This window comes from Procambarus clarkii, chromosome 50 (assembly GCF_040958095.1).
Source record: "Procambarus clarkii isolate CNS0578487 chromosome 50, FALCON_Pclarkii_2.0, whole genome shotgun sequence".
In the NCBI taxonomy this organism is placed as follows: domain Eukaryota; kingdom Metazoa; phylum Arthropoda; class Malacostraca; order Decapoda; family Cambaridae; genus Procambarus; species Procambarus clarkii.
This window is the reverse complement of record NC_091199.1, coordinates 13387050-13403011: the sequence shown is the minus strand read 5'-3', so window position 1 is coordinate 13403011 and position 15962 is coordinate 13387050. Positions and strand designations below refer to the sequence as shown.

General features: G+C 45.3%; 1 protein-coding gene and 1 long non-coding RNA gene across 4 annotated transcripts in view; one reads left to right on the top strand and one right to left on the bottom strand.

Moving 5' to 3' along the window:
- Positions 1 to 15962, bottom strand: part of LOC123748468 (multiple PDZ domain protein) — a 1300933-nt gene that overhangs the window by 470848 nt on the left and 814123 nt on the right.
- LOC123772665 (uncharacterized) overlaps positions 1 to 15962 on the top strand; it is a 103500-nt gene that overhangs the window by 35189 nt on the left and 52349 nt on the right. For all 3 annotated transcript variants that reach the window (XR_011222559.1, XR_011222557.1, XR_011222558.1), the window contains exon 2: positions 7288 to 7616. This is a non-coding gene — a long non-coding RNA (uncharacterized lncRNA). The remainder of the gene's footprint in view (positions 1 to 7287; positions 7617 to 15962) is intronic.

The following is a 15962-nucleotide window of genomic DNA, read 5'->3' as shown; positions in this document are numbered from 1 at the left end:
GGAGAGAGGGAGGGGGAGAGAGGGAGGGAGAGAGAGAGGGAGGGAGAGAGGGAGAGATAGATTTAGTGTGCGCGCTCCGACTGTGCCTACAGGCTCCAGCTTTAGCTCCTGGACCCCGCCTCTCTCACCGTTGGATGCCAAATGTACCGACTCCCAACCCACTCTCCTCTTATCATGTCTACTTTGAAGTGGATGTGGATGAATATCTTGAGTATACCTTGAGTAAACCTTGAGTTGGTTTCGGAGCTTAGCGTCCCCGCGGCCCGGTCGTCGACCAGGCCTGCTAGCAGCCTGACAAATGAGTCACAGCCTGGATGAACCCCCACATCCATGAAATGAAATGGATGTATAACTATCATTATAGTTTGTGACAATAATCTCCTTCAAGAGATTGAGCCTGCTCTTCCCTCCACAAATACGTCGTTACATCTATATAAAACTACTATGGAAGAAATGTCCAACAATGACAACAACATCAGCAAGGTTTGCCAGAGCGCAAAACGTATGCAGCCAGGGACACCTGCTCAGACTCAAACCGCCAAACTACCCGTCTTGCTGCCGGCTCCTCGCTGATTGGTCGCCGGTCTGGCTGCAACTGCACTCGCCCACCATACTACTTGATGTCTGGGGCCGCCACGACCTCAGTCCTCAGAATATTCAGTGCTTTCTCACAGTTAACACTTCTCCCTGCTAGACGTAAGCTTTGGCGTACGTGTACTGAGAGAGGTGATAGCTTAAAGCCGATATTCCCGCACCTCTCATTTACTTGTCTATTGCACTTCTTGTTATTTTGCTCACTTGTCTTAACGTAACTTTTCATTGTGTCATTTAATTATTCTTATTATTTTGATTGATTTTATTATACGAATTTGTAAGTCCATTTTATTCATGTTTTGATTTATTTAACGTAATTAAAACTCCATTGTTAAAATTTACTTGTGTTTTGTGTGTCTTCTCCTTACCTTACCACAGACGAAGTTCCAGATTTTCTATTTTTTTTTTATACTATGTGACGAGGCCATACCCCTAGCTTTGAACAGCCGAACACCAACGCGTTACCGTCACATAGTTATACATACGAAATGGATGTATAAACGTTGTATAACTATCATAGTCACAGACACACACGCCAATCTGTGTATACCTCAGCATGAGTATGTATTCCATACTAAAACACATGATCATATAGTAGAGCTATGCATATATGCAGAGCTACGTATATATATATATATATATATACATAGAGCTATGTATATATACACACAGTAGAGATACACATAATTCAGACCACAGGAACCCCAAGATCAGGTATACATACCAAGACCAGGTATACATACAAAGTCCAGGTATGCATACGAAGACCAGGTATACATACCAAGTACAAGGCTGGGTATACACGTAACGACTAAGATATACATGGACGAGCCGCTTATCAAAACAGAAGAAAAGTGTTACCAACTCTCATCCTCTGGAAAAGCCTGGAAGTCTCTAGGAAGAAATCTGGTCAGAATTCTCGCAGCTTTCTGGCAAAACTTTACTGTAAAACTTCTGATTTCTTATCCTTTAGCAATCCTGCTCTTACTAAACACTCCCACCCACTGCCTTCCCTCCCCCACTCCCTTCCCTCTCCCACTCCCACTCCCTTCCCTCTCCCTCTCCCTTCCCTCTCCCACTCCCTTCCCTCTCCCACAGTAAGAGGAAAATGGGATGAACTTGACGATGAAACATGGAGATATTGACTACTCCATCCGCAGCTTCAAAAGCAGATGTGATCAGACAACACGTGGCTAGAAAGGCAGGATCCAAGAGCTTAAGGTCAATCCCCACAAGCAGAATTAGGAGAGAACATAAAACACCCCCCCTCCCCTCCCCTCGTAAACGAGACAGGGGAGGAGGGAAGGGAGGGGAGGACGCATCATGTCTTCTAGTGACCTTTTAAGGTAATGCTGGACCCGACCGGTTGACGAGGCTTAAACAACAAGTTATTTCCGTTGTGGAATTCCAGGAACTGGAAAAAAGGTCGACCATTACAATGAATATATGACGTTGGGAAGGAGAGGGAGAGAGGGAGGGGGGAGAAGGGAGAGGAGGTAAGAAGAGGGAGAGAGGGAGAAGGGAGAGGAGGTAAGAAGAGGGAGAAGGAAGAGGAGGTTAGGAGAGGGAAGAGAGTAGAAACGAAGGGAGATCGAAGAGAGATCGAGACGTTTAAGAGATCAAGAGATGGAAGGGGGAAATATGAAATGAATTAAAAATGGATTAGTAGTTTTGTATAAATTAATGGGTAAACAAGCCTCCACAGGGAGGCTTGCTTCCCCTATTAAGCCCCCCCCAATTACTAAACTAATAGCCAACACCCCATTACAAATGTGTTCAAAAAATTCCCATTTCAGAAGGGTAATTAGGCCCCATCGAAGGTGGGATGAATGGAAACAATCAGAACCCCAATTACTAATGGGATCAGTTCCCATTAATGGCGTAATGAGTGAGCCCCAGTTAAGAAAAGGGGTGTGCCTATTATAGGGGGATTAAGGTATGGGGTAAACCTGCCCTATTTCCCTATTAAGGGATGGGTAGTTTGAGTTATTAAACAGAGGGGAGGGAGAAGAAAGGAAAATGAAGTGATAATGGGTATTAATGGGGTCGTTTGAAGGGGGAAGGGGGGGGGCGAGAGAGGGGAAAGGGGGGTGAGGGGGAGTTAACACTTGAGGAGTACACAAGGTAGTTAACACGACACTTAGACCTCACCATCAACACCACAACCTAACCACCACATCACCATCCCGACCAGAACCTTAACTACCACCACCAACAGTACTACCACCACCAACACCCACTGGAGAGTCGTAACGACCACTCCACAGCCCAATTGGGCCGTGGAGTGGTCGTTTTCAATCGAGTGGTCGCAATGTTCTCCAAATGCAATTGGAGAACACTGGGCTATGAGAGAACAGCGCCTGAAAGAAGTAACAAGAATAAAGATAATCGAACAAGCAGGAATAAAGATAATCGAACAAGTAGGAATAAAGATAACCGAACAAGCAGGAATAAACATAACCGAACAAGCAGGAATAAAGATAACCGAACAAGCAGGAATAAAGATAACCGAACAAGCAGGAATAAAGATAACCGAACAAGCAGGAATAAAGATAACCGAACAAGCAGGAATAAAGATAATCGAACAAGCAGGAATAAAGATAACCAAACAAGCAGGAATAAAGATAACCGAACAAGCAGGAATAAACATAATCGAACAAGCAGGAATAAAGATAACCGAACAAGCAGGAATAATGATAACCGAACAAGCAGGAATAAAGATAATTATTTGAAAGAGCATATTAGGTCAGAGAAGGTTAGGTTAAGCCAAGATACGTTATGTTATCTCAAGGAAGCACGACTCAAAGCTTAGCTCATGGTCTGAAAAGCAGTTTCAGCTTGACTAACGTCCAAAAGTCACGGATGCACTGCTTGACTACTTAGGAAATTCTGTACCTCCTGTTGTAGTTATAGATTCAGCTACTCTGAACAAGTTCCAAGTAGCACGGGCTATGGTGAGCCCGTAACTTACCTGGCACAGGAGCGGGTCTCTTGTACCTCCTGGAAATTCCTTTTCTTGTAGATCATCACCCCTCCCCCCCAGTCGGCGGAGGAAGTGGGGGGGGGGGGGTGCGGATATTATAAATCTTATATCTACCTTGAGGTGGTTACCTTGAGGTGCTTCCGGGGCTTAGCGTCCCCGCGGCCCGGTCATCGACCAGGCCTCCAAATCTTGATAATCTTAGAAATCTTGAACAAACTGTTCAAATGGCACGCGACTCGAAAACTGATGACGTTCGAACTTTTCTCGAACAGTGCTTCGCTCACGTTCGAACCGTAAATACAAATGATTGCTCAACATAACCTAACCTAGATTTAATTATACTCAGAATTATAATGTATAGTTGACGGATGTTCCTTTGGGGTTGACCTCAGACCAGACGAGCGTAGCTGGAGGGACGAGTTGAAGCCCGAACACGTGACGTACCACGTGACGGCCGCCATGATGGGGACTGGAATCCTTCAATCATCACAATCTCCATCCATTAAACATCACCACATTCTTAACACATCCGCCTAACCTCAAAAACATCACTTCATTCTTAAAGCACTGGCCAAGCACTTCTTAATTCATTCGCCACCTGCTTGATACCTGCTTGATACCTGCTTGATACCTGCTTGATACCTGCTTGATACCTGCTTGATACCTGCTTGATACCTGCTTGATACCTGCTTGATACCTGCTTGATACCTGCTTGATACCTGCTTGATACCTGCTTGATGGGGTTCTGAGAGTTATTCTACTCCCCCAAGCCCGGCCCGAGGCCAGGGGCTAGATTCAGGAAGAAGTTACGCAAGCATTTACGAACGTGTACATCTTTTCTCAATCTTTGACGGCTTTGTTTACAATTATTCAACAGTTAATGAGCTCCGAAGCACCAGGAGGCTGTTTATAACAATAACAACAGTTGATTGGCAAGTTTTCATGCTTGTAAACTGTTTAATAAATGTAACCAAAGCCGTCAAAGATTGAGAAAAGATGTACACGTTCGTAAGTACTTGCGTAACTGCTTTGTGAATCCGGTTCCAGGCTCCATTAGTGAGCCAAGACAAATGTGACCATGGAGTGATAGCACACAAAATGAGGTCAGTGGGAATAACTGGTAAAGTAGGACGCTGGATACTCAATTTTCTATAATTTTTTTGTAGTGCGTCTCATACAACGTCATTTTCCAAACGTACGTCAAACATTCAAGTTATTTTTGATACAATAATGACCGAACGTTATTTTTTGGAGGGGGAACTACCAGAGATTACATTCATATACGTGGGTTAATGACCGCAACAATATGGTGAGTCAAATATGGTTGTGGTTCGAGCCTCTTCCAGGCGCTATATAGTCGTAAAGGCTTGGTGCTTTCTCCCTGATGGTTCCCCTGGAGCAGGTGGTTGTTGTTGTTGTTGTTTAAGATTTGCTACCTGGAAGACAAAGTTCCAAGCAGCACGGGCTATGGTGAGCCCGTAGTCTGATATTTTGGAGCAGGTGTTTGTTAGACGACATCCGGCTTCGTCTCCTCCATGGTACCCCCCCCACCTCCCCTCTCACCATGGTAACCTTTGTTCAACGTGTTCATGATGTTTCCCTACTCGCTCTCCCCCTCCACCAGTGTACACCTCCCACCACCAGTGTATATCTTCCACCACAGTGTACACCTCCCACCACAGTGTACACCTCCCACCACAGTGTACACCTCCCACCACAGTGTACACCTCCCACCACAGTGTACACCTCCCACCACAGTGTACACCTCCCACCACCAGTGTACACCTCCCACCACAGTGTACACCCTCCACCACAGTGTACACCCTCCACCACAGTGTACACCCTCCACCACAGTGTACACTTCCCACCACAGTGTACACCTCCCACCACCAGTGTACACCTCCCACCACAGTGTACACCTCCCACCACAGTGTACACCTCCCACCACAGTGTACACCTCCCACCACAGTGTACACCTCCCACCACAGTGTACACCCTCCACCACAGTGTACACCCTCCACCACAGTGTACACCTCCCACCACAGTGTACGCCACCTCCACCAGACCTGAACATGCACTAATTTCGAGGCACACGAGCCACTCCACCGCCCCAGATTGCTTACATCCGTCCACCCCCCCCCCCCATATATAAGCCCCCCCATTCCCCCCCTTCCACCCTCGCCCCCTACACCTCCCCCCTCATCACACACGCCTATCTCACCCCATCCTAACTTCCCCCTCTCTCCCTCCCTTTCAAACTACTCAACTATGATACGATTCCAACTACGCCAATAAGATTGGCGTAGAACTATGCCAAATACGATACTGTTCGAGGACCGTGAACAGCAACGGTGCGCTATCGTTCGTCTGGCAGCGACTCGTAAACACCCAACTGTTTAACCGGACCAACCCAAGCAACCCGCCTAACCTTATTGAGGCTGATGCGTAGAAACCGTCAATATTATGTTTTAATGTTCACCAATGATTCGCATTTTTAACGGTTTGGTCAATTCCGTACACACTATGACGTTAAGGGATTGGCGACGTCTTGAAACATGTGATGGCACTGGCACCCTACCTTAACCGGCCGGACCAGGGGCCATTTTAACGAAGCAGTTACGCATACACACCTGGGGCCAGATTCACAAAGCAGTTACGCAAGCACTTACGAACGTGTATATCTTTCCTTAATCTTCGACGGCTTTGGTTACATTTATTAAACAGTTTACAAGCATGAAAACTTATCAATCAACTGTTGTTGTTGTTATAAACAGCCTCCTGGTGCTTCGGAGCTCATTAACTGTTTAATAATTGTAAACAAAGCCGTCTTTGTAATAATAATTGTAAACGTCTCTGGTTAGGTACAAAACAGTTGCATTCTTTACGGAGTGGCGGATAAAGAGAGGACACAATAGGCTGGTTGACACATGTAAGCCTGTGGGAGGAATTATTTTGAATCACAATCTAGTTCTTTATGAAACTACAAATTCGTAGGTTGAGGTTGTCCACTCAACTGTATTTTGGTGGGTGCGTGCGCGCGCATTTGCGTGTGTGAGCGCGTGTATGCGTGCGTATGATCAGCACCATATTATAATTACTTTTACCGGAAAATGTAAGGAGTACTAAGGGATTGGAATCCCCCCCCCTGAGTCCTGAGAATTCCCAGACACGAGCCGTACCCCTGAACCACCCTAGACTAGCAAGTTCGATCCCCCCCCCCCCCTCCGTATTCAACCTGTCCTCATAAACAAAGATCAAATTCCATTCCATCCACCCGCCAAACCCGCTGTTTATGAATGAAAAACGGTTTACACGCGATTCTCAACTGCTGACGTCCGAACACTTCCGGAACAAGTGCTTCACTGACGAGTTTTGTTCGAACCACAACGCTGTAAATGCTTCACCCACGTACTACAAATACAAATAATCGCCAACAGAACCTAAACACCTGACCTAACCAATGTCTAACAATCCACAATATACATATAAGAATATTATTTTATATTTGAGATAATGCCTATTTTGAATGAATAGCATATTAATATTGTTGAATGCGTATTTGGGGTCGACCGCTGGATGGAATGGCCTTGGTCTGTGGACGGGTTGCTACCTATTGTTTCATTGTCTCAAAGGTGATGTAGCGTGTTAGTGTATGATTTCCGTGTGTTATATTTCTATTATATATATTAACGAATATATTCTCTTTCCAGAGCCTATGGTGTGAAGATACGAAGCTGGAACCAGATTCACGAAGCAGTTACGCAAGTACTTACGAACGTGTACATCTTTCCTCAATCTTTGACGGTTTTGGTTACATTTATTAAACAGTTTACAAGGATGAAAAGTTGCCAATCAACTGTTGTTATTGTTATAAACAGCCTCCTGGTGCTTCGGAGCTCATGAACTGTTTAATAATTGTAAACAAAACCGCCAAAGATGGAGAAAAGATGTACATGTTCGTAAGTGCTTGCGTAACTGCTTCGTGAATCTGACCCGTGGAGCCGCAAGAGCTTCTAATGTTTGAACAAGTCTCTCCCCGGTAAGAATAAACCTTTTGGAGGAACCTTTGTATTTTTACTCGAGTCAAAAGCCTCTAACTCCAACCCGTCCTCTTAAAATACGCTCGTTTGCCCGTATGGCCAAAAATGGACGTAATTTGAAATGAAATCGGCTCACGAAAGTGACGTACTGTCCCGTTTTCTGTTTTAGGTCCTCTGGCTTAGGCTGTTAGGATAGAAATAGATAGTTTCAATTAACTGTTTTCATGACCTTTTGAAACCTTAGGAGAACTTCCTGCCCTCCTAACCTGCCAGAGGACCCTTAACTTGCTGTTTTTGGAAAAGAAAAATCCAAAATTTATTTTCAAATAAGTTTCATTTTCAAATTACATCCATTTTCGACCATACGGTCAAATTCTGACGTAATTTGTGAGACCGGTTATTACACCCCGTAACACCTCTTGGGTGGGTTAATCTTCAATCAAAACTGCTGTTTCCTAAATGGTCTTGTTAACCCCTTTTAAACAACATTCCTAATCTGAAATAGGTCAACTGAATTCTAGACAACAGGTCAACTTGACTGTATACAATTCAGCAGGTCAAAGGTCAAGCTAGTTTCTGGTAAATAATTAGGAAATAAGTTCAGGTCACACAGAAATCACAATAGCGTGATGCATCAAATGAACAAATCCACAAGGGCCGTGACGAGGATTCGAACCTACGTCCAAGAGCATCCCAGACGCTGCCTTAATCGACTGAGCTACGACATGGTCAAAAGGAGTTGAGAGGAGAAAAAAGAACTTGGGTTTCAACTCCTTTTGACCATGTCGTAGCTCAGTCGATTAAGGCAGCGTCTGGGATGCTCTCGGACGCAGGTTCGAATCCTCGTCACGGCCCTTGTGGATTTGTTCAATAAGTTCAGGTCACTGGGACGTAAAGAACATTATAATGAAGACTGCCACAATTTCACTGGGTTAGTTTCATCAATGAAACATTAACAACCAAACTCCAGCAACTGGTTGCTGGAGTTCAAACCCAATAAGTGTAAGGTAATGAAGATGGAGACGAGAGAAAGAAAACCAGAAGGTGTTTACACCATTAATGGAAGACCATTTGCAAGAATCGAATGAAGATATTTGGGAGTAGATATAACTCCATCGCCCACACCAGAGGCACACATAGACAGGGTGACATCAGCAGCATCTGGGAGGCTGGCAAACCTTTGAACGTCTTTTAGGAACCTAAATCAGGACGCTTTCAAGGTATTGTACACAGCCTTTGTTAGATCAGTACTGAAAAATGCAACACAGGCCTGGAACCCATACATTGTGAAGCATAAAACTGAAATTGAAGAAGTGCAGAGGTTTGCAACTAGACTACTGGCAGAGCTTAGAGGGTTAAGCTATGAGGCCAGGCTGAAGCAACTGGCCCTCACAACAAGACATGATAACAACGTGCAAGATACTGAGGGGAATAGACAAGCTGGACAAGGACAGCCTCTAAGTTGAGAGAAAGTAGGACAAGAGGACGTAAGTGGAAGCTGGGAACACAAACTTGTTGAAGAGATGTAAGGAAGTACTGGCAGCGTGTAGGTCAACAAGATGGTAGCAGTAATGGAAGAATAAGTTGCGGAAGCCACCTCCACTTTAAGGACAGCTTCGATAAAGACTTTAATAGGTTATCTTGAGATGATTTTGGGGCTTTTTCGTGTCCCCTCGGCTCGGTCCTCGACCAGGCCTCCACCCCCAGGAAGCAGCCCGTGACAGCTGACTAACACCCAGGTACCTATTTTACTGCTAGGTAACAGGGGCATAGGGTGAAAAAAACTCTGCCCATTGTTTCTCGCCGGCGCCTGGGATCGAACCCAGGACCACAGGATCACAAGTCCAGCGTGCTGTCCACTCAGCCGACCGGCTCCGGGAGTGAAAAGTGAAGCTTTAACGCAACATGTACGGCAAGACTAGTAGGTATATGGGCCTGCGGGCCGCTCCAAGCAACAGCCTGGTGGACCAAACTCTCACAAGTCAAGCCTGGCCTCGGGCCGGGCTTGGGGAGTAGAAGAACTCCCAGAACCCCATCAACCAGGTATCAACCAAGTAGCCAGCTGCTACAAGCTCCGGTAATGCCTTCTGGAGTAGTAAGAGCAAGTTACTCCCAAGTCACTGGCCCCGAGTGCCATTCCCGTGCAGGGGGGGCGAGAGATTTCCTTACCCTCGCCGCCTTGGAGTGTGTCCACACTGAAGAGGAACGACCGGGAGAGGGGGGAGGGGAGGGGGATACAGCGGCTCCACTACTTACTCCCTGTTAATAATGATAGCCAGCGGCACGGTAATGCCAGGCATATGGTTATCTTCCCCCGGACACGGAGAGGAAGATGACACTTCCTTTCCGTGGCTGGATGGACCTTATAAACGCCGGAAGAGCGCCAATCCACGTCAGAAGAATACGGAATACGCCACGTATTTGTATAAAAAAAGTATAGCAAGTATTTGTAAAGGTAAAAGTATAGTATATTATATATATATATATATATATATATATATATATATATATATATATATATATATATATATATATATATAAAAGTATAGCAAGTCTGAGTACTCTGAGTACTGAGATGCTGTCTGAGTACTCTTTATTTTCTTCTCCGAGGCTATGGGTCCCTACACTTGCACCAGAGGTGGTACCCCTATAAAAGTATATATTGACGTTTTCTATGCATCAGCCGCGATATTTGGTGGGTTGCTTGGGTTCGTACGTTCCTTGTATTTAAAACAATGGCATTTCTTACGTGTCCGGTAAGGCGAAACAGTTGCATCTTGTATGTAGTGGCAAATAAAGAGAGCGGGCTGAACCAGTGGTGTTCATTTTTTTTTAATTATCAAGGGGAAAGCGCCAAGCCATTAGACTATATAGCACTTGGAAGGGGTCAGGATAAGGATTTGGGATGGGCCGGTGGGGGGGGGGGGCGAGGAATTGTGCCCAACCACTTGGGCGGTCGGGGATTGAACGCCGACCTGCATGAAGTGAGACCGTCGCTCTACCGTCCAGTCAAAGTGGCTGGACCAGTGGCGTTCAAAACTATGTTATATCCAGGCATACTTAATACACAGCACATAGCTATACCCTATGCTATATGCTGTGTATTAAATAATCTTCATGTGATGCTGTTAGCAGCATCCGGATGCGAGATAAACAGTCGGTTATCCCTCCAGTCTCCACTTAATGTAACTTGTGATACAAACGAACAGAAAGACAGTCACTTTTATATTTCACAAACAACCCTTACATGTTAGAACATGTGGGAATGAACGAGCAGATGTGCTGGCTACTGAAGGCGCTGAAGGAGACCATATTAAACACTACATACCCCAAGACACTTCAACAAATCAGATTTATTATCAGGCAACATCACCGTGACAAGGTAACTGAGGAAAGGAGGATAGAAGCACAAATCAGTGAATCTGTACGATGGTACAATATGGTTGCAGCTGGCAATCCCAATCATTATGGCCGAATGAGAGGTGGCCGTGGGAGATAATCAGTAATAGCGAGAATCCGTCTTGGATACAAATATCAATGGAGATATGGAATGGAAACAACAGTTGATCAGCGAAGTTGCAAAATCTGTGGTAAGAGTGACGTGCCCATCTAAAAGTCAATAGATACCTTGATACCTGTGTATCAAGGTATCAATGATACCTGTGTATCAATGTATGAAATACGTGTAAAATAATAATCCCCTTAGGTAAACACAATATCAAAATAGATACACTTCTTAAAAGATTCCCCCAATTTTCCACGCGAAAGATAGTCTAAGTTTAGGGGTTAGTCAATGTTAATCTCTTGATAAGTTGTTCACTTGAGACAGTTAAGCAAGTCCCAGCTGTGTCTGGGTACAAGTGACAGGATGAGCAACCCAGCGGGTTTTCTTCCTATTGAGGAGTGTTGTACATGCTGCTATGGCGGTGTGTCCACTCACAGGATGAGTGGCGCTGCCCAATACTGTCACTATGGCGGTGTGTCCACTCACAGGATGAGTAGCGCTGCCCAATACTGTCACTATGGCGGTGTGTCCACTAACAGGATGAGTGGCGCTGCCCAATACTGTCACTATGGCGGTGTGTCCACTCACAGGATGAGTGGCGCTGCCCAATACTGTCACTATGGCGGTGTGTCCACTCACGGGATGAGTGGCGCTGCCCAATACTGTCACTATGGCGGTGTGTCCACTCACGGGATGAGTGGCGCTGCCCAATACTGTCACTATGGCGGTGTGTCCACTCACGGGATGAGTGGCGCTGCCCAATACTGTCACTATGGCGGTGTGTCCACTCACGGGATGAGTGGCGCTGCCCAATACTGTCACTATGGCGGTGTGTCCACTCACGGGATGAGTGGCGCTGCCCAATACTGTCACTATGGCGGTGTGTCCACTCACGGGATGAGTGGCGCTGCCCAATACTGTCACTATGGCGGTGTGTCCACTCACGGGATGAGTGGCGCTGCCCAATACTGTCACTATGGCGGTGTGTCCACTCACGGGATGAGTGGCGCTGCCCAATACTGTCACTATGGCGGTGTGTCCACTCACGGGATGAGTGGCGCTGCCCAATAAACTCGCCCCTCGGAGCAAAATTAAAAAAAACTAACCCCACAGTCACCAAAGAACCAGTTCGAAAAATGGTTTCACAACCTCAACAAACTACCGTTACTAAAATGAAAAACAACCCCAAACACTCCCTTAACAACCAGTTAACCTCAGTTTAACAGACAAGCAAGTCTATCTAAACTACCACAGAAACCATTATTTAACCCCACCCAACAGCCTATTTAGACAGGTATTAACAGCGTGACTGGCACAGGCGTGAGAGATTTGTCAGCAAATTGCATTTATTGCATTTTAAAACAAAATTTCTTTTAGCGAAATTTAACAAATGTCATGTTAAATTTTCAGCGAAAATAAAATTATATACAAATACAAGGTATGTGTGTATATGTATATTATATATATATATATATATATATATATATATATATATATATATATATATATATATATATATATATATATATATATATATATATATATATATGTGCTGTGCTACTCAGGTGAATATCCTGGAGGCTGTGGACCTCTTACCAGGATGTGGAGGGGGGGAAGAGGAGAGGAAGGAGCGAAGGAGGAGGAGGAGGGCGAAAAGAGGAAAGAGGCTGGAACACGAGGCGCAGGAAGAGGCGAGTAAAGAGGCGAAAGAAGAAATTAAAATGATGAGAGGGTGATCTGAGGGCAGATGAGAGGACATCAGGTACAGTGAGACGAAGAGGGGAGGGGGGTGGGGGGGAAGAGGGGAGGGGGTGGGGGGAAGAGGAGAGGGGAAGAGGGGGGGGGGGGGAAGGAGGAAGGAGGAGGATTGAGTGATAATCGGTGGGAAAGGACGATCTTGCGTGGGAAGGTCGTGGTAAAGGCGCTTGAGAGATGGGAGGACACGAGAGAGAGAGAGAGAGAGAGAGAGAGAGAGAGAGAGAGAGAGAGAGAGAGAGAGAGAGAGAGAGAGAGAGAGAGAGAGAATGTGTGTGGGATAAAGGAGGGGGAGGAGGGGGGGGTAAGAGAAGAGGAGAAGGAGAGGGATAATAACGAAATACGAACAGGAACAAAGAGAAAACAGACAGAAGAGAAATATCAAATATTGAGACACCGGAAGTTGTAGAGAGGAGAAGGGTTGGAGACTTAATTGGAGAGATGGGGGGGGAGGGGTAACTTAATTAGAAGGATGGGGAAAACAGGAGTGACAGAGGTACACAAGGAAAGAGAGAGAGAGAGAGAGAGAGAGAGAGAGAGAGAGAGAGAGAGAGAGAGAGAGAGAGAGAGAGAGAGAGAGAGAGAGGGGGGGGGGCAGAAAATAGGGACAAAGAGAGGGGGGGGGGCAGAAAATAGGGACAAAGAGAGGGGGGAGGAAACAGCGAAGGGGAAGCAAAGAGAGGAAGAGGAAGAGAGGACAAGATCCATAACGATTTTTTTTAAACCGTTCTGTTCTATGGGTCTCAAGGGATAACGGTCCCTAGCAATGTTCCTGTTGAAAAGTGGTTGTGGTGGTGATGGTGGTTGAGACCGTCCACCACCACCTGAGCAACCACCATTCCTAACCCACAGTAGCAGGTAGACAGTGATCAGGATCAACACTACCAGCTACCACCACTCTCAACACCTTTCTAAATAACCTCTTCAAACATGTCCTATAACCCAATCATTCCCTACCGCCCTCTCTATTGCCCACTACGTTACAAATGCGACTATTTTCGCTAAACCAGAACCCAAGTAACCAACCCACATATAACCAATCAAGGCCGAGGCCTAGAAAACGTTAATATTACGGTGCTTTAAATGTTCACTTCAACATCGCATCCGATTGGTTGATGTCATAAAAAATGGGATATGAGAGGGGTTGATGGCCCACTTCGTTAGTATTCTGGAGAGCTGCCTCCAGCCTCATATCAGTAACCTCTCTTCCCTCCTCCTCCTCCTCCTCCTCCTCCTCCTAATTCTTCTTCTCTTCCTCCTCTATTCCTCAAACTTGTTGCAAGAGAAGAACACCTTCCTCCTTTTCTTCTGCAAGCATCTTGCCTGCCACACCTAACTTGAATATCTTCAAGTATGGGACTGAAAGGTACACATAAATATATCAACACCTAAATAGCCGAAAAACTAAATTTTTTTTCAATGAACAAATATTTTTTAACGTTAACGAAATTCTATACAACAAAATAAAGTTGCCTTTTCTGTTTGATAAGTCTAAAATAATAATTTCAGAAAGTAGGCTTTTCAAGGCAAGAAAAACATTCAATCTTAGGCCTAAATTTAAAAAATTAGTACAGTGAAAGTATAATTTTGTATCAAAAAGCCTCTCTCCCTATCATATATGTACCTAGGACACTCTTATCGATTGCCTCCCAGTATTTCTTGGTGAGGAAGTCCTGCCTTAGGGAACCTTCCTTCTGATCGATGGCACTACTGATATTAATTACCTCGTAATTACCTCATAATTCACCTGTGTCTGCCAACTTTCTACGTCGTGATCAAGATCTCTTAAATGGTCTATAATTCCTACTCCCACGAGGTCTACCTCAAATGTCACTACAAGGTGACTGCTCATTACCAACGGGGCTTCAAGGTTGAGGATCTTTATGTCTGATTCAAAGTAAATATCAGTTGCAGTCTGGGAAGTTAATCACTTTTTCTTCATCGTACAAGAGACACCGACATGCTGGCATAAAACTGTGTTTACTGCTGTGTCCATTAGTTAACTCAGTTAGGGAGCCGGTCGGCCGAGCGAACAGCACACTGGACTTGTGATCCTGTGGTCCCGGGTTCGATCCCGGGCGCCGGCGAGAAACAATGGGCAGAGTTTCTTTCACCCTATGCCCCTGTTACCTAGCAGTAAAATAGGTACCTGGGTCTTAGTCAGCTGTCACGGGCTGCTTCCTGGGGGTGGAGGCCTCGTCGAGGACCGGGCCGCGGGGACACTAAAGCCCCGAAATTATCTCAAGATAACCTCAAGATAACCTCAAGATAACCCATACATGTATTTTTATTGCCTGTATCTATTTATTGCCTGCATCTACTTCCTCATCACAATCGACTTGAGAATGGTCCAGGACGGACCGAAACGTCGTCGTCCCTTCACCTTCTAGTGTGTGGTCTGGTCAACGTGTATGTGTTCCTTTTAGGTTTAATATTTTCCCAGTCTATCTTGTCATGGTTGAAGTCCCGTATGATTCAGAGACGTGATCCATTCTCACTCTGAAGTGATGCAGCCATTTTTATGATAGTAATAGTTGCCCATTTGTTCTTTTTTGTACTCCTATTTTGGTCTTGTCATTTTATATCACTGCTACTATTTCTTTGACCATTCTTACTCTCGTAGGACCATTATGTAGTTATTGAATTCTTTAAAAACTGCAGTTATGATCTTGAATCCCCACTCGATCAAGATGAACACTCGCTTCATGCAGGTCGGCGTTCAATCCCCGATCGTCCAAGTGGTTGGGCACCATTCCTATCCCCCGTCCCATCCCAAATCCCTATTCCGATCCTTTCCTAGTGCTATACAGCCGTGCTGGCTTGGCGCTTTCTCCCGATAGTTCCCCTCTCCTCCTAATTGTACTCTTTCTTAAATACACCACAGCTCCTGAGGGAATGATCCATTTGCTAAGAAACCTGTCCTCTTGAATAGTACATTGCATTTTGAACCATAAATACCCTTAGCTTCCTGGGGGTGGAGGCCTGGTCGAGGACCGGGCCGCGGGGACACTAAAAGCCCCGAAATCATATCAAGATAACCTCAAGAGGAGAAGATAGCCCAAAAATCACAATGGCTCACAAAATA